Source organism: Nycticebus coucang, chromosome 7, assembly GCF_027406575.1.
Source record: "Nycticebus coucang isolate mNycCou1 chromosome 7, mNycCou1.pri, whole genome shotgun sequence".
In the NCBI taxonomy this organism is placed as follows: domain Eukaryota; kingdom Metazoa; phylum Chordata; class Mammalia; order Primates; family Lorisidae; genus Nycticebus; species Nycticebus coucang.
In genome coordinates this window covers 120,879,741-120,896,132 of record NC_069786.1, presented here as the reverse complement: position 1 = coordinate 120,896,132, position 16,392 = coordinate 120,879,741, and positions in this window count along the sequence as shown.

The window sequence follows — 16,392 nt, the reverse complement described above, 5'->3', positions numbered from 1 at the left end:
TTGAGCACTTCACACCAGGCTCTGAACCACATGTTGCATTGTTATCTCATTCAAATCTTATGACAATCTTGAGAGGTACTGAAAGGGAGAGGGAGAGAGAAGACAACTTGCACACCTATGCAGCCAAGTATAAGAATGGTGATTAAGGGACAATTTTTTTGTAGACCTTTCTTTGTTTCTTAAACTGTTATCATGAATGCATATTGCTCTTGTAATTGTGTATGTTAATTATTACATAAGAAAAGAATATTATGGGAAAAACTAATTCATGAGCAACAAATATGAAGCAACCCTCCCACCTCAGACCCACAGGTAGCTAAGACTATAGGCTTGCACCATCATGTCTGCCTGACTTTTAAAAAATACTTTTGTAGAGATGGGGGATTCAATGCATTGCCCAGGTTGGTCTCAAACTCCTGGCCTCAAGTTGTCCTTCTGCCTCAGACTCCCAAAATGCTCATATGAGCTACCACAGTTGTGAGCCACCACACCTCACTTCTGTTTTGAGTCTAACAGTGGATTGGATCTGGTGAGATACACCCAAGGACAACACAGAGTCACACTTCATAAGTTGCTGTCTTACTGGAAAGAGATGATGAAATATTTTGAACAACATGAGACTATTTATACCAATTGCTAAATCATCTGGGATAGAGAACAGTTGCCATAGCAATCCAGAGAAGGAATCCTAGTGAATACTTGTTTCTATGACAGGCAGCCTCTAATTCTTGCTGCCCTGAATTTTCCCCATTTATATGTCTGATGCTGTCTGTATAATCTCATTCCACTGTGGTAACCAATTCATCTGCTTGAGCAGTTGACTTATCAGTTTCTTCGGGCTCAAATCAAAGTCTGTTATAATTTCTTTCCAATGAAGATCCCACCTACAGTAACCGCTGACTACAGAGAGATTGTAGGAAAAGGTGGTGCTTTTAAATGCAAGGCTTTCTGACCCCGTTTTTAGAAATACACTCCACTAGTAAGTAGAATTTTCTTCCATAATCTATAAATGGCAGTGTAGGCAAGAGAAGGCTAGGAGGACAGACTCTGAGCTAGACTTTTTTTTGTTTGTTTTGAGACAGAGTCTTACTCTGTCACCTTGGGTAGAGTACGGTAATGTCAGAGCTCATAGCAACCTCAAGCTCTTGGACTCAAGAGATCCTCTTGCCTCAGCCTACTGAATAGTTGGGACTACAGGTGCCCACCATGAAACCCAGCTAGTTTTTCTATTTTTTAGTAGAGACAAGGTCTTGCTTTTGCTTAGACTGGTCTCAAAATTCTGAGCTCAACCAATCTACCTGCCTCAGCCTTCCAGAGTGCTAGGATTATAGGCCTGAGCCACCATGCCCAGCCCCATGAACTAGACTTCAAATACTGACGGAACCACTAGCCAGCTGTGTGACAATGGCAATTTACTTAAACTCTGCATTTTAATCTCTTCATTTTTAATAAACGGATAATAATAGTACCTTCATTGTGTGGTTGTAATGGAAATTAAGTAAATCAGTATATGAAATGCCTTAGATGACGATGTGTCTGGCACATGGTAAATGCTCCATAAGTTTTAGCTACTATAAATGGCCACCCTTATTAAATATTTCTGCCTCTCAAGGTTGCTTCCTTGTTATGCAAGTGAGCACTTGCACGTGGATGCTGTTTGCTCCCTGTAAACTGTACCCCTTACTTGTAGCTCCATTCTGGAAAATCCCAACAGATAATTTGGCAAACTAAGCTACAAATAGCCCTGGGAACTTTCCTATCAGCCTGACTCTGGGTGGCAGCTGAAATTCAGCAGCTGATGTCCTGGTCTTCAAGGACCAGTTTTTCAATCACAGCTGAGCTATGAAGCTATGGCTTTGTTGGTACTCTAGTTGGACTAACTTGGGATGAAAATCAAGTCAAACTCAGTAGAAAAGAAAAGGCTTACACGTTTTGGTGGGGTAACAGGAAGAAATGAACACATTTTCTTACAAACTATTTTGACTAGTTAACAAGATTAGCTAGGTTATGCCTGATTGTAAAGGAATATACTTTCTTACTTGTCATGTAGACAAACATGAAAAGAGCTTAAAAAAAGAGAGAAACAATAGTAGGATTAGAAAACACATTATCCTACAATCTTATTTCATTTGAAAAAGAGGTATTTATCCATCATGAATATGCATCCAAGTGTTTGGGTGGATATATGAAAATGTATCAAAAATTTAAGATCATATTTCCTTCTAAGATATAAAAATTGAATATTTTATATTTTATTGGGTAAAATTAGTAAACATTTTATAGACCCTGAGGTTGTATATTTTATGATGTTAGCTGCTACAGAATTGCCATAGTGGCTTTTTGAAATCATTAACTTAATTTCTTTTTAATACATATGTTCCACAGGGAGAGATTGTAGATTATTTTGTATTTTATGTAGTCATATGTATTTATGAGTCTTACATAATTTTAACAAGTTCTATAGTCAATGCAGATGTTTACTGGGCAAAAATAACAAAAGAAAATAGAAATCTCTAAACCTCTTAGCTTTTAAGAATGAACTTCACTTAAGGTTGAATCCCAAAGTCTTAGGATTGAGAAGTGTGTTTTATGTTGAAAAATCCTGAAGATCTTATTAATGGAAATCATGTTCACTAACTTCATTTCTTGACTTTCAACAAACTGTATGCCCTATTGGCTGAGTGATGCTGACGCCTTAGCAGCAAACTAAACACATCATCTCATGACTCATTTCCTTAGTCAGTCACTGAGTCATAACTCATCTTTGTTTGTTCATATCTATGCAAAAGGTCTCAATAAACTCTCAAGTACTTCATCTTCTTTTTAACTAGAGAGGGAAGTATCTATGCTCCTGGTTTTTTTTTTTTTTTCAAATATACAGTAAGTGACTTCGGTGGGAAGCAACATGAGATATTATTAAACTTTGAATAGATGGTTCTCTTTTTCCTCAGCGTCCTTTCTTATAAACTTTTTCTCCTTCAAACTCTTTCTAGCCTCTGCATTACACTTTTTTTTGTCTCCAGTACAACCCAAGTAAATGAATTTTCTTGGTTGGAACCAACTTGGAGATTACCCATGCCTGAGATTGGGTTTTAAAACTGAGTCAAAAAATCGCTCCCTTGCAGTGGTTACTTTCCTTCAGCTATCTGACAATTACCTCACCTACTTCCTGGATTCAGCTTCTGAATCAAAATTATAATTTTCTCCACTGTGCTTGTACTTGTTTGTAATAATCCAAAAATTGCCTCCTTAATCTGAATTGATGTCATTTGAAGGTAAGAAAGTCTGGGAAAGGATGAGACCTTGGGGCTCAGGTTGCTGTAGCCTTGACTTTTTCCAAGAGTCTATACAAAGTCATGTTGGAGGATACATCCCATAGTTTCCCCTTGTTTAGAACAGTGATGACATTATTTTCTGAACATTTAAAATCCTTGAATAATGATCAGAAGTACAGCAGGATGGTCTGGGAGGGGAGATGAGGATAAGCAGTTGTTCTCTGTAAGCATTATCTGCAGCGTGGCTCTATTTCAAACAACATGTTTATGAAGAATAATGTGTTAATAGGTAAGGCTGTGCTGAGAACCTGCTGGAAAAAGCAAGACTGTGAAATAGAGAGAAGGTAGTTGTGGAGGCCAGGGAAAGATACAGATGTTCTCTACCACTCGAGGGCACAAATCCCCTGCCTTCCCACGTCTCCAGTACCAAGGATTGCCCCCCTGGAATTAGAAACTAATTGTGCCTTAAATGACAATGCAGGTGCATGAGTTAATCAGAGATCTATTGTGTCAGAACAGTGGGAATTTACACTCCCAAGTGCAGGCCATGCAACCGTCCTCAGCCTGCCTCCCAGAATCATCCCTGCAAGCAGTTATGTCAGATAGATTTACCCTCTGGGCCTGCAGGCCCAGGTGGGCTCTGTGTCTTACACATTGGTGCACAACTGCTCCTATCTAGCTAAGGATATTTTCTTTGCCTTTACAAAATTCATTCCTTTTTTTTTCCTCTCTACTGGATAAAATCAGTCTCCCAGCTTCCCCTAGGTGATCCTAATATTGATGAAAAAGTAGTTTGTTTATTTCTAAACCCCAGAGGTCAGATCACAGTGTTCTCTAAACTGAGCCATAAAATGAAAGTTAAATGCATTACCTGTTCCTTAATGAAAAGCATGGGTAGGAGACGTCCCTGAAGTTCATGTGATTCATGAGAAATAAATGAAAAGGATAGGCTTATGGAACAGTATGAATTCAAATGACCTCTTCTTCTCCTGGTAATTACAAGGCCTCCATCTCCTTTGGGCCTGCATGTTCAAGGAAAGAAGATCAGTTTCTATGGAGAATCATTTCACTTAATGAGCTAATAACTGGCACCAATGACAAACATCTTTCAGCTATGGAAATTGAATTTTTCATTTTGCAGGGTATTTTTCAAGATGTTACACTCTCAAAAGTATCCACTGTCTCAAAGTGCTCATGAGGTTTGTAGCCATGCTAGATTTAATTGGTCTTATTTTAGAGAGAGGGAGCCTGGGAAGAGAAATGTTGGAGAATATTTTCAAGGAGTGACATATCTAGGATGGAAAGTGATAAAATATTGGGCCTAGGACTTTAAAATACATCGAATCTTCTCAGAGCCTTAAAAAATATATTCCCTCTATTTGATACACTGCTATGACCTTCTATGGCATGTGCCAATAATTTCATCTTGCAATTGGAGAAAAAAACTTCATTCCCATAAGAAGTGTGTGTTTATTATAGAAATTCAGTTCAACTATCAGCCAGGGTCACCTATAAGAAATAATTTGTGGACGAAATAACATGGCTTGGTATAAACACTAGGTCATTCTTGCCTTGTGCTAAATAAAGCATTTATGTTGAATAGAAACCATTTATGTTATTTAGAAAGGTTGGGGGCAATCAAGGAAGGAATCCACCTTTTTTTGTCAAGCTGCAAGATCTTTGAGATTAGGTGAAGTGCAGTGACCAGAAGGCTGGGTAACTATTCTAGTCACTATTTGAGTGACCTGAGGGGAGGAGGGGAGAAGACAGGATTTCCTTGATTCTTTGAGAGCTGCTGTTCACAATGCGGAGCTGGTTTTCAAGTTGTCCTCTACACTTGGCATTCCCAGCCCAGGATGCTCATGGTGCATCTGTGACCTTCTAGAAACAGATGCCTGAGCCTCACCCAGATCTGGTGAAACAGAGTTTCTGGGGGCAGAGGTGGCATCTGTATTTTGGAACACTCCAGTGGTTATTGGGAAGGGCAGCCTGGGCTGGAGTTGTGCAGAGGGGTGTGAGCAGGGGTCTACTGGTTTCCCCCCTTCACCTTCAGTTCATGTGTTTTTACTCTTAGGTTTCTGGTGTGAAGGGTTAGAGACCATCACTGTGAAGGGGCCCACAGTGTCCCACTCTGCTCACTGTTAACATCCTGTTCCTCTCACCATCTTTCTCCCCAGAGAGAAGGGAGAATGGGAGGAAGAAAGGAGTCCAGGGACCTACGTGGTGGGGCAGGATGGTTCTTTCTTGGGAGGTGGGGGTGGTGTGCAGTATCAGGGGAGTATGATGAAAGACTTCTAGTCCTGGAAAGACAGGCTGGAGGCGGAGATGGAGTCAGAGACTGGGGAACAGCTTCCCACGTAGCTGGGACTACAGGCACACACCACCACACCCAGCTAATTTTTAATTTCATTTTTAGAGAAGGGGGTCGAAGGGGGTCTCACTATATTGTCCAGACTGGCCTTGTTTTTTTTTAATTTTTGAAATATAATCTCTGTTGCTCAGGTTAAAGTGCCATGGCCTTAGCCTAGCTCACAGCTACTTCAAACTCCTGGGTTCAAGCAACCCTCCTGCCTCAGCCTCCCAAGTAGTTGGGACTTCAGGTGCCCAGCACAACATCCAGCTAATTTTTTCTATTTTTAGTAAGGATGGGCTGATCTCAGGCTGCTCAGGCTGGTCTCTAACTCCTGAGCTCAAATTATCCTCTTACCTTGACCTCCCAAAATGTTAGGATTATAGGCATGAGCCACTGTGCCCGGCCTCATATACTAGGCTTTGTAGACTAATCCTTGGACAATACTGAATGTTTCAAAAGGAAAAAAAAAAAAATAGAAACTTCAAGTGACTAGATAATGCTTCTTTAAATGTGGTTTCTCTCTGGAATGGGTTTAGGGGTGATGGGATGCATTATCAGTCAGAAATGCTGAAAGAATTTGTGGCCTTCTTAATAAAATCCAAGATTCGGGGTTTTTCCACTTTTCTGCTCCATCACCCTTAGCCTGTTGACGTTTTATCTTTACACTTCCCCTTCCATGGTCCCCAGAAGGGTGTACCATGTGGTTTCAAGACAGACAAAAGAGGGAAAAGGTAAATCCAGTAGTGTGGAGCTTGCATGAGTCTTTACAAAGATGCAAGAGCCTTTCAGTCCCACCTGCAGACTTCCCCTGGGAATTACTGGCCAGATTGGGTGATGGCGCCATCACTAACCGTGAGGAAGCCGGAAAATGTGAGCACTGAGCTTTCCTGGCATCCCTAGTGGTGGTGGGAAGGGAGAAAGAGCTAAAAGAGGCAGTAGGGGAGACAGCCAACACTGCGCTACAGAGGGACGGGATGTCCCAGCTTCACAGACCTTGCCCCAAGTCACAAAAAGTGACATAAAGCGAACCTCAGCCAAAGAAATTCAGAAATTGGTGGTGCCTGTGGCTCAGTGAGTAGGGCGCCGGCCCCATATACCGAGGGTAGCGGGTTCAAACCCGGCCCCGGCTGAACTGCAACCAAAAAATAGCCAGGTGTTCTGGAGGGCGCCTGTAGTCCCAGCTGCTCGGGAGGCTGAGGCAAGAGAATTGTGTAAGCCCAAAAAAGCTGGAGGTTGCTGTGAGCCGTGTGACGTCATGGCAGTCTACTGAGAGAGGTAAAGTGAGACTCTGTTTGTACAAAAAAAAAAAAAAAGAAAGAAAGAAAGAAATTGCTGCTTTAGAAATGTGACTTTTAAGTTTTCAGACTCATTTGGAACACGTTGAGAGCAGGTATCTGGGCCTCAGTCCCACAGATTCTTGATGTGGTGGGTTTGGGACAAGACCTACACCTTTTCCTTTTTAATAATCCTCTCAGGTGATCATGATGCGTGAGGTCTGAGAACCACACGTTCCAGAGCTCTGGGTGTGAGAGATGAGAGTCAGTTCAGGGTTTCTCAAACTTGCTGAATGTTAGAATCACCAGGAAGCTTGTGAAGAGTATCAATGGGCCCTCTTCCCAATTAATTAAATTAGAAAATCTGTGGTTTAGAGGGCAGCAGCACTGAAAATCTCCCAAGGATATTCTGACGGCAGTCACGGACTTAAAGTCTCAATTGACTAACAAGTTTCTTGCGCAAACAGTGAAGCTAGCAACAGCTGGGGAAGCAGGAAGCCGGTGTCAAGGTCCCCATGCTAGTCGTTGGAAATCTTTGAGCGGCGTGGAGAGAGAAAAGAGGTGAAAGAGGCTGCAGCCTCAGATGAGCTACATAGCAACTGGTGTGCAGGAAAGGTACAGCAGAAGGCGAAGCATGGGAGTAGCTCCGTCTTTCATGTCTGTAAATACTGATTTTTTCATTCGCTACAATCTTGTTTCTTTTTATTCCAAAATAAGTTCAAATGCACAAAGAAGTGGCAATACTACAAAAACCCCCAGGTTCCCCTCACCCAGAGAGACAAGATTAAATACACTGCCACGTTTGCTTCATCATTTTTCTCTCCCCACCCCCCTCCTATGTATATTAATGTAGGCATTACCTAGATGCACATTCTTCCCTGAAAAGATCGCAGGTCATACCCTTTCCCTGCTAAACCTTCACAGTCCATCCCCCAGTTTTGCTGCTTGTGATAATGCCCCTAGTAGCAATGCACTTCCCCGGCACAGGTTCAGGCCAGGACTCCATATTGCATTTCCTCACATCTTGTCAGTATTCCCCTTTCATGTGGAACCGCGGCTCAGTCTTTCATGGTCTAAGACATTTGCATTCTTTTAAAGAATAAGAGCCATTTGTTTTATAGACCTTTCCTCAATTTGCATGCGTCTGATGTTTACTCCTAAATCTTTTCCTGTTACGCATTTTTTGGCAGAAAAACTATGTGAGTGCCATCATGTCCTTCTCTGGTGTCACATTGGAGGCTGCCCAGTCCATCTGCCCCTTCTAGGAAGGACACCTTCCGCACAAAGAACTATGCTGCCTGCTCTGGGATAAGCGTCTACTTGTCTTTTGATCACTGGGTGAACGAGTTGCCCGATTTCTGTCCTGGATGGATTTTTCATTTTTAAATATGTTTTATTTTGTTTTTAGTTGACACATAATAATTGTACAAGTCAGTTATAGAGTGATGTTTTGGCACATGTATAGATTGTGTTGATGGTCATGCTAACTGCTGTAATTTAAATAATGATTTTAAATATGAGTTTTAGATGTAAGCATTTAAATACTACTTGCAAGGTATTGTATCATGTGCTATAATATTTCCATAAAGTAAACATTTATTAATATTTATGTATATGTTGTAATTAAATTCTTGTTTGGCATTGAAAGATCATTAAAGGTAGTAATCTCTCCAGCTCGGTGCTCATAGCACAGTGGTTAAGGCTTCAGCCACATACAACAAGGCTGGCAGGTTTGAACCCAGCCCGGGCCAGCTAAACAACAATGACAACTGCAATAAAAAATAGCTGGGTGTTGCGGCAGTACCTGCAGTCCTAGATATTTGTGAAGCTGAGGCAAGAGAATTGCTTAAGCCCAAGAGTTTGAGGTTGCTGTGAGCTGTGGTGCCATGGCACTCTGCCGAGGGCAATGTAATGAGACTCTGTCTCAAAAAAAAAAAAGTAGTAGGGTCTGGACTCCCCTGTGATACGTGTGTGTACAGATGAGTTTCCCATATGGGTGCAATGATGCCCAGGGTAGACTGGATTACACTGCAGAGCTCTGGATTCTAGGGGTCTGAACAGACTCTTGTCTTCAGTGGCAGGTCTTGCAGATTAAATATGATAATTTCAAATTCTCAGCAGCAAATCTAGTGTATTCTGTTGGTAGATAGATAATTTTAAAAATATACAAAAGTATATATGTACCTGTTGCTGGATGAAGGAGTCTGTCCACGAGTTGCCCAAGCCAGTCAACAGAGAAGCAGACGGGAGATTGACAGTTTCACTTTTATTTACAGAAAAGCCAGCAATTCCGGAGAGCAGTGGGGATGTCTCCTCACAGAGCTGCTCTGTGCTCGCCTGTTGCTCTGTGTTACATTTATACTCTCGCAGTAAAACCAAGCATCAGCAATGTTATTAATCATCATAGTATATTAAACAGACTCTTCTTCATAGGTGACAAGGTTATACAATATCCCCCTATCTTAAAGTGGTCATATCTCCATGGTATTTTTATTTTAGATTACATTTGTAGTTAGTCACTACTTTACTAAATGCATTGCTAAGTTCACCTTGTACACTGAGTCCTTGGAGCATCCCGTTTTCTTAACTTTAACTATAACCATAGGACTTGTATGTGAACAAACTACTTTAGATGGTGGTACAGGGCTCATCTGGCCTTTCCATGGCCTGTCCTGCATATAATGGTTATTTGGATAACAGTGACCATCATTGTAACTATCTACATAAGACACCAGCCTGGTATTCTGGAACAAGTGGCTTTATTTGTGATAAATGTTATCTATATGGATTTGCTGAAGCTTCCAAAATGTCAGCCAAAGGATTAAGGAATGTATTAGTTCATGCATAGCCAGTTTAAGTATTATGGGGGATATTAGATCTCGTATGTTACTGGACCAGCTATGTGCTGCTGTACATCGCCAGGGGATGAAAGCTCTTCCTGGGTGTTTTCAGTTGTAGCTTCCTAGCAGGAAAACAAAGAAAAGTGTGTACACAAGAACAAAACGAAACAGGAAATTACAGTTGTATCCCACACACAGAGATGAGGCACCAACTGCAAGGTGACATTAGTGAGGAGAATGTCAGTAGCGAAACTTGTCAGTAGCAAAATGCACATGCCGAGTAACTAGGAAGCACGGCAGGGCTTCCTCCATAAGGCGCTTGAAAGTGATTCAGTGTGAATGGCTCTGGTAACTTCACTCTGCTGTGGAATTTGGGGATAATTTTAAGTGAAGTGCTAGTTTTGGTTGTGAAAATTGAGGCATCACCATGGGTTGAATTGTGCTCCTTCCCCCTAACTCATATATCAAAGTCCTAATACTTAGTACCTCAGAAAGTAAATTTCTTGGAAACAGGGTGGCTGCAGATGTAGTATAGTAAGTTAAGATGAAGTCTTGGTCACACTGTCGGAGGATGGGTCCTTACCCCAATATGACTAATGCCCTATGAAGAGGGACATTTAGAGACAATACAGGTGGAAATTCGTGTGAATATGCAGGCTGGAATTGGAGACACATCTATGAGCCAAAGGTTGCCAGCAAACCCTCCAGAGCTGGGTGAGATGTGTGGAATGGATCTTTCCCTTCATGGCCCTCAGAAGGAATCCAGCCTGCTGATACCCTGAGCTCAGACGGCTAGGCTCCAGACTGAGAGAGAATACATTTCTGTTGTTTACGCCGCCCAGTTTGTGGGACTTTGTTAAGTCAACCCAAGGAAACTAAAACCACTTGTGTATTGTTTTGATGGGTGACAATTAGGAGAAAAGGTATACCTGGTGGCTAGAATGTGAATGGGGACATGGAGGGAAGGCATGTTCTGGTGGCAGGCATGAGGTAGCTGTGATGCCGGGATCTGGGCAAAGGAAAGAGGAGCTGTTGCCTTAGTGCTCACCCTTACAAATGTCACTGTGCCACTTCTCAGGGGGTGTTTCCCACTGTCCCTCGATTGTGCTAGAAATGAATCGCTCAAACATTTCCGACTCCCAGTTTCCTGAACGTAGTTGATAGGTGTACAGAAGATTTGGCCATCGTAGGAGTTTAACAGGAGAATAATCACTTCAAGGACTAAAAGAGCATTTTTATTTGTAGTATATATCATTGTTCTTCAGTTCCTCTGATTTATAAAACTAGGGTAATGATATAAGATGATATACATGTGTATTAGCCACTGTTCTCTGGAGAAAGAGAACCAATAAAGATATATATATATATATATATATATATGCATAAATCGATAGATGTGTGTGTGTGTATGAGAAGAAATTTATTATGAAGAATTGGCTCATGTTTACCATGGACGCTGAGCGGTCCCATCATCGGCTGTCTGCAAGCTGGAGCTCTGGAGTCTCTGTGACCAGAGCTGGAAACTCCTGTTGACAACCAAAAGCCTGAGAATCAAGGGAGCTGCTGGTTTCGAAACAAATTCAAAGGCCAGAGAAGACCAACATCCCAGCTCAAGCAGGCCAAGGGGACACAAAAGGGGCAGATTCCTTTTTCCAATACCTTTTTGTCCCATCCAGGTCCTCTGTGGATTGGACGATACACACTCACACTGGAGAGGGCAATTTGTTTTACTGAGCCCTCAGAGCCGAATGTGAGTGCCGTTCAGAAATACAGATGTTCTGCTCACAGATGTAGCAGAACAACGTTTAATCTGGGCACCCCATGGCCTGTTAAGGTGACACTTAACATTAACATCACAGTATCTCGTGTGGCTTTGGTGAAGATTAAATGAGGTCATACATACAATGTGCTCAGAGAGTGCCCGGTAAGTGTTACCTATTACTATTACAGATAAAACCGTTTCTTTAACCCCAATTTCTGTGGTCTTTCCAGTCCTCGTGGTGCTGATCTGTAGCAACTGCAGGCTTTGTGCTTCACTCATTATTTTGCTCTCCTGACACATGTTACGGCAGCATCTTTCCATGCAAACTCCTCATCTGTAACACGTTGACAAGACTCGAGGGATCCTCCAGGCCTCAGAGGGGAGCTGTGCAATGAAGAAGCAGGAGGAGGCTGAGAGGGACGGCAGGTGTCACATCCAGTTGCAACACGGATGTATCTGAGCTGAACAGACCACTCTCTAGAGAGGCTGGAGTCCCGGGGAAGCAGCAAATGCTGCGGGCCTGGCTGCACATTGCTGCAGACAGCCTATCTTTCAAAGTTGCTGAGCGAGGCTTTCTCTTACGGTGCCTCAAGGGGATTTCATTCTCTTGAGCATAGTAACGAATTATGGCTGGAAAATAAAAACAACAGGGCATCTGCTTAAATGTGAATCTTACATCTGGTAAGAGGTGTTTCCTGCCAGAGGCCCTCTGTGTTTGCCTCTGCAAGTGATATTTATAGGAGTAGGGTCTGTGGTTGGCAATCTTGCAGATGGTCAATTGCTTGATTGCTAAAAGAATTTGGTATCTACTGTCACCAAAGTTCACAGAGAAAACTGAATCTAGTAGTTTCTTTGTTTGAAAGCAAAATGTGCTACCATCATTTGAAATCTGTGTCAGTCAAGAAAAGCTAGGTAAGCAGTAACAAACAACCCCCAAATATTAGCAGCTATTCCAACATTGTTTTATTTCTCAATGTCACTTGGCATAAATCCTGTAAATGATTACTCCTCTCATTCTTAGTTGTATCAACTCTTTATTGAATATCTACAATGTGGCGATCATAACACTGGTACTTTACATATACTGTCTCCTTTAATCTAGCTTGTGAGGTGGCTATTATTTCTTTTTTGCAGGTTTGAGAATTGAGACTCAAGTTCATATATGGTTGACTGGGTTCTGGGTGTGGGTTTTTCTAATGCTGAACGTGGTGTTTTACCACATGTGCTGCTCTCTTGAGCTCTCATGTTTTTGTGTTTAAACATTTATCTGCTAATGTTGTCTCTCTAATATTCCGAAGGGAGGGGAAAGTGCGAATAGCGTAATTTCACACAGATCTGGCAAACCAAGGTATGAGCTTACGTGTTTATTAGTGACAAATTTGACAATAGAATCTCGACCAGTGTTCCCACTTGACAGTCACTTTGCATAGCTTGTAGAAATGCAGATTCCAAAACTCCCCAAGTGGCCCGGACAAAGAAGAGCATTTTGGGAGTCCCTGGCCTGGGCCTTCAACTCCTCTCTTAGGATGATTACTACTAAACCAGCTGTCAGCTGAAAAGCCGGCTGGGAGGCAAGGTTGAAACTATGCAGCTTTACTAATGTTTTTGTCCAGGGAAAATGCTCAGAACTTGATTGAACTTGAAAGTAGCATGAAATTGCTGATAAAAACTCCAACTGTAGCATTAGCTATGTGGGAATAAAGTGTGAACATCTACAGTTAGACGCAAATCTACATTGTAGAGAAGGCAATTAGCTTAATTAGTTTAGCAACGAATAATGTTAACCTTTAAAATAGCGTTGAGTTCACAATGCCAGTTTACTTCTGTCCAACTTAATTTGTCTTTCGAAATTGAGATGGGGTCGGTGTCTTTGTAACTCAAAACAACTGCTCGATTAGCTGGGCTACAGGACTGAAGAAAATGTTGAATTAGTGATTCAAAGGCAGAATTATCAGGATTATTTAATTCTTTCTTGTTTCACATATGGCTGTTTTAGCACTACAGCAAAGTTGCTTAAAAGTAAATACTATATACTTGGATTTTTTTTTCAGTGTCATTAGACAGCTGTGGATTAGTTTACCAAACACTGCTTCAATTGTGTCATTTTTAGTACCTACATTGGGGTTTCCAAATCGGTTTTCCATCAGTTTTTAAAAGCTGAAGGGCTTTAAGAACATCCAGATTCCCTGTATTTTAATCTACTCCCTGGGTCATATTTTTTATGCACACAAGTTAGCCCCCAACCGTTGCCCACCACCTCCCCCTGAGTTAATGACTCCAGTGGCCTGTAACACCCTTTTAGGTCTTGAAATGATTATGTGGAGGCTTTGGGTTAGCCAGATTTCTCCCAGCCTTAAATTGACTCTTCTTCCTCAAAGCAAAGTTTTACAGTTTTTCGTTTATTTATTTGATATCCTCAAAATTCTAATTTTGCTTTCCCAGTTGCAGCAGTGACCTATTGTGACAATGCTTGTCTGAATTTAAGAAACCAATTTCCATGCACCACAGACTAAACAGTTTAATGAAGGAAAACTTTGGGAATGAGCTTTTCGCCCAGAGATACAAACTTTACTTGGAGACCATAATGAATGGAGAGGGACTTCAGGCATGTAGACATAACCTGCCCAGCAATTTAGCTTTGCCCTTTTATCTGAGACTTGGTAGCACAATCACTGATTTCTGCTTTTTTGATATTTCCCCAAATTAGTGAGATGAGACATACATAATCTCTTATGGGGGAAATCAGAGAAAGTTCACACCCATAACCTCCCTAGTCCTTTGAAGGAAATGAGAGGCAGCTCTTTAATCATGGGTTTAATATTCCGAAGCAGAGTAAGTCAGTCATTTCCTAAAAGGTGGCTTAATGTACATGTTTGAATATTCTTAAAAAGTCTACAACTCAGGAATAATTAAATGATTGTTAGAACTCCTAACAACAGGTTATTGTTAAAACTCAGAGGCCATACCCAAAATAATAGGCAATATGACATATAAAAAATATAAAATGTGAACATAAAATACAACATGTAAAATAACATGATATTTATATAATATGACATTATCCTGTCCCTCAATTAGAAATATGATATCGTTCATAGGTTCATTTGGAAACCACTTACTTGGAACTTAGAAAAATGTCTTATTTTAAATCATATATTATTTATTATTGTATCTTATTATATAAACTTTATAATAATATTCTATAATATTATATTATATAATAATATATAAGCTGTTATAACATATTATCATATCATTGCTTTTTGGTATTATAAAAGGTGATTAATTCTATGGTTAGACTGCAGAGTTAGGGTTTTGTTGTTGTTGTTTCTGAAATAGTTTATATTTGGCAACAGCACTTGTAAGATGCACCGTAGGTGTGGTCCCACTGATTACCCTCCCTCCCTCCACCCTATCCCCCTTACCCCCCTTTCCTCATATTCTTGGGCTATAATTGGGTTATAGCTTTCATATGAAAACTATAAATTAGTTTCATAGTAGGGCTGAGTACACTGGATACTTTTTCTTCCATTCTTGAAATACTTTGCTAAGAAGAATATGTTCCAGCTCCATCCTTGTAAACATGAAAGAGGGAGGGAGGGAGACAAGATGGCGGACTGAACCCAGCTTTCAACAGAGGCTCCCGTCCAGAAGGAGAGTTAAGGGACAGGAATTTAGTAAGTATCCTGGTGGACTTGAGCCTCACCAAGAGAGAAGGTTGAAGAACGCACATCAACACCGCTGACGCAAGCTGTGATCATAAGGACGCAAACAAAAGGTACGAAATCCACCACCAAGCGGACGGGAGTCCCCCTCCCCCATGAGACCGGCTCAAGAGCCCCACAATTAAACAAGCGGGAGGAAATTAAAGGCCCTCCCACTACACTCCACGGGAGAGACCTTCTAAAAACTGGACCTACCTCCCCTACCAGGGTGCCGTGGCGTTCTCCTGCCGGGCATAAAACTGAATAAAACTTTAAAAATCCTTTGCCGGCAACCCTGAATCCCCAACACTCCCCTCCCGCCCACTGAGGTCTGGAGGCCTGTCCCCCAGGAGTTCGGATCCTTGAGTGATTTCTCAAGGGGAGTGGACAGTCCCCGAGTTGCGACTGGTCAGCATTGACTCTGAGGCATGCGAGTGAGGAAAGGGCACCAGGCTGAGGGGGAGTCACGCCTCGGCGGCGCTTCCCTGTGGTGCGGTGCAGCAGCCCTCCCCATGCATCAATACAGCCAGACATAAAACTGAATGAAACTCTAGCTTCCCCCCAACTCTCACTCAGGGTCTGGGGACCTGTCCCCCAGGAGTTCGGATCCTAGGGTGATTTCTCGAGGGGAGCGCACAGTGCCCAAGCCGCGACTGGTCAGCGCTGACTCTGAGACAGGCGAGCGAGGAGAAAGCACTCTACTGAGGGGGAGTCACGTCTCGGGGGCACTTCCCTGAGGATTAGGTGCAGCAGCCCTCCCCGGGCAACATTACGGGGCCGGGCACAAAACTGAATAAAACTCTAGCTTCCCCGCTGACAGCTGAGAGCCCCTACTCTCACTCGGGGTCTGGAGGCCTATCCCCCAGGAGTTTGGATCCTTGGGTGATTTCTCGAGGGGAGTGCACAGTGCCCGAGCTGCGTCAGGTCAGCGCTGACTCTGAGACACGTGAGCAAGGAGAGGGCACTCTGCTGAGGGGAAATCAAGCCTTGGCGGCACTTCCCTGTGGTGCGGTGCAACAGCCCTCCCCGGGCAACAATACGGCCGGGCGGGCGTAAAACTGAATGAAACTCTAGCTTCCCCCTGACTCCCAATCGGGGTCTGGGGGCCTATCCCCCAAGAGTTCGGATTCTTGGGGGATCTCTTGAGGGGTGTGGACCCAGCATAAACTGCGGCCGCTCAGTGC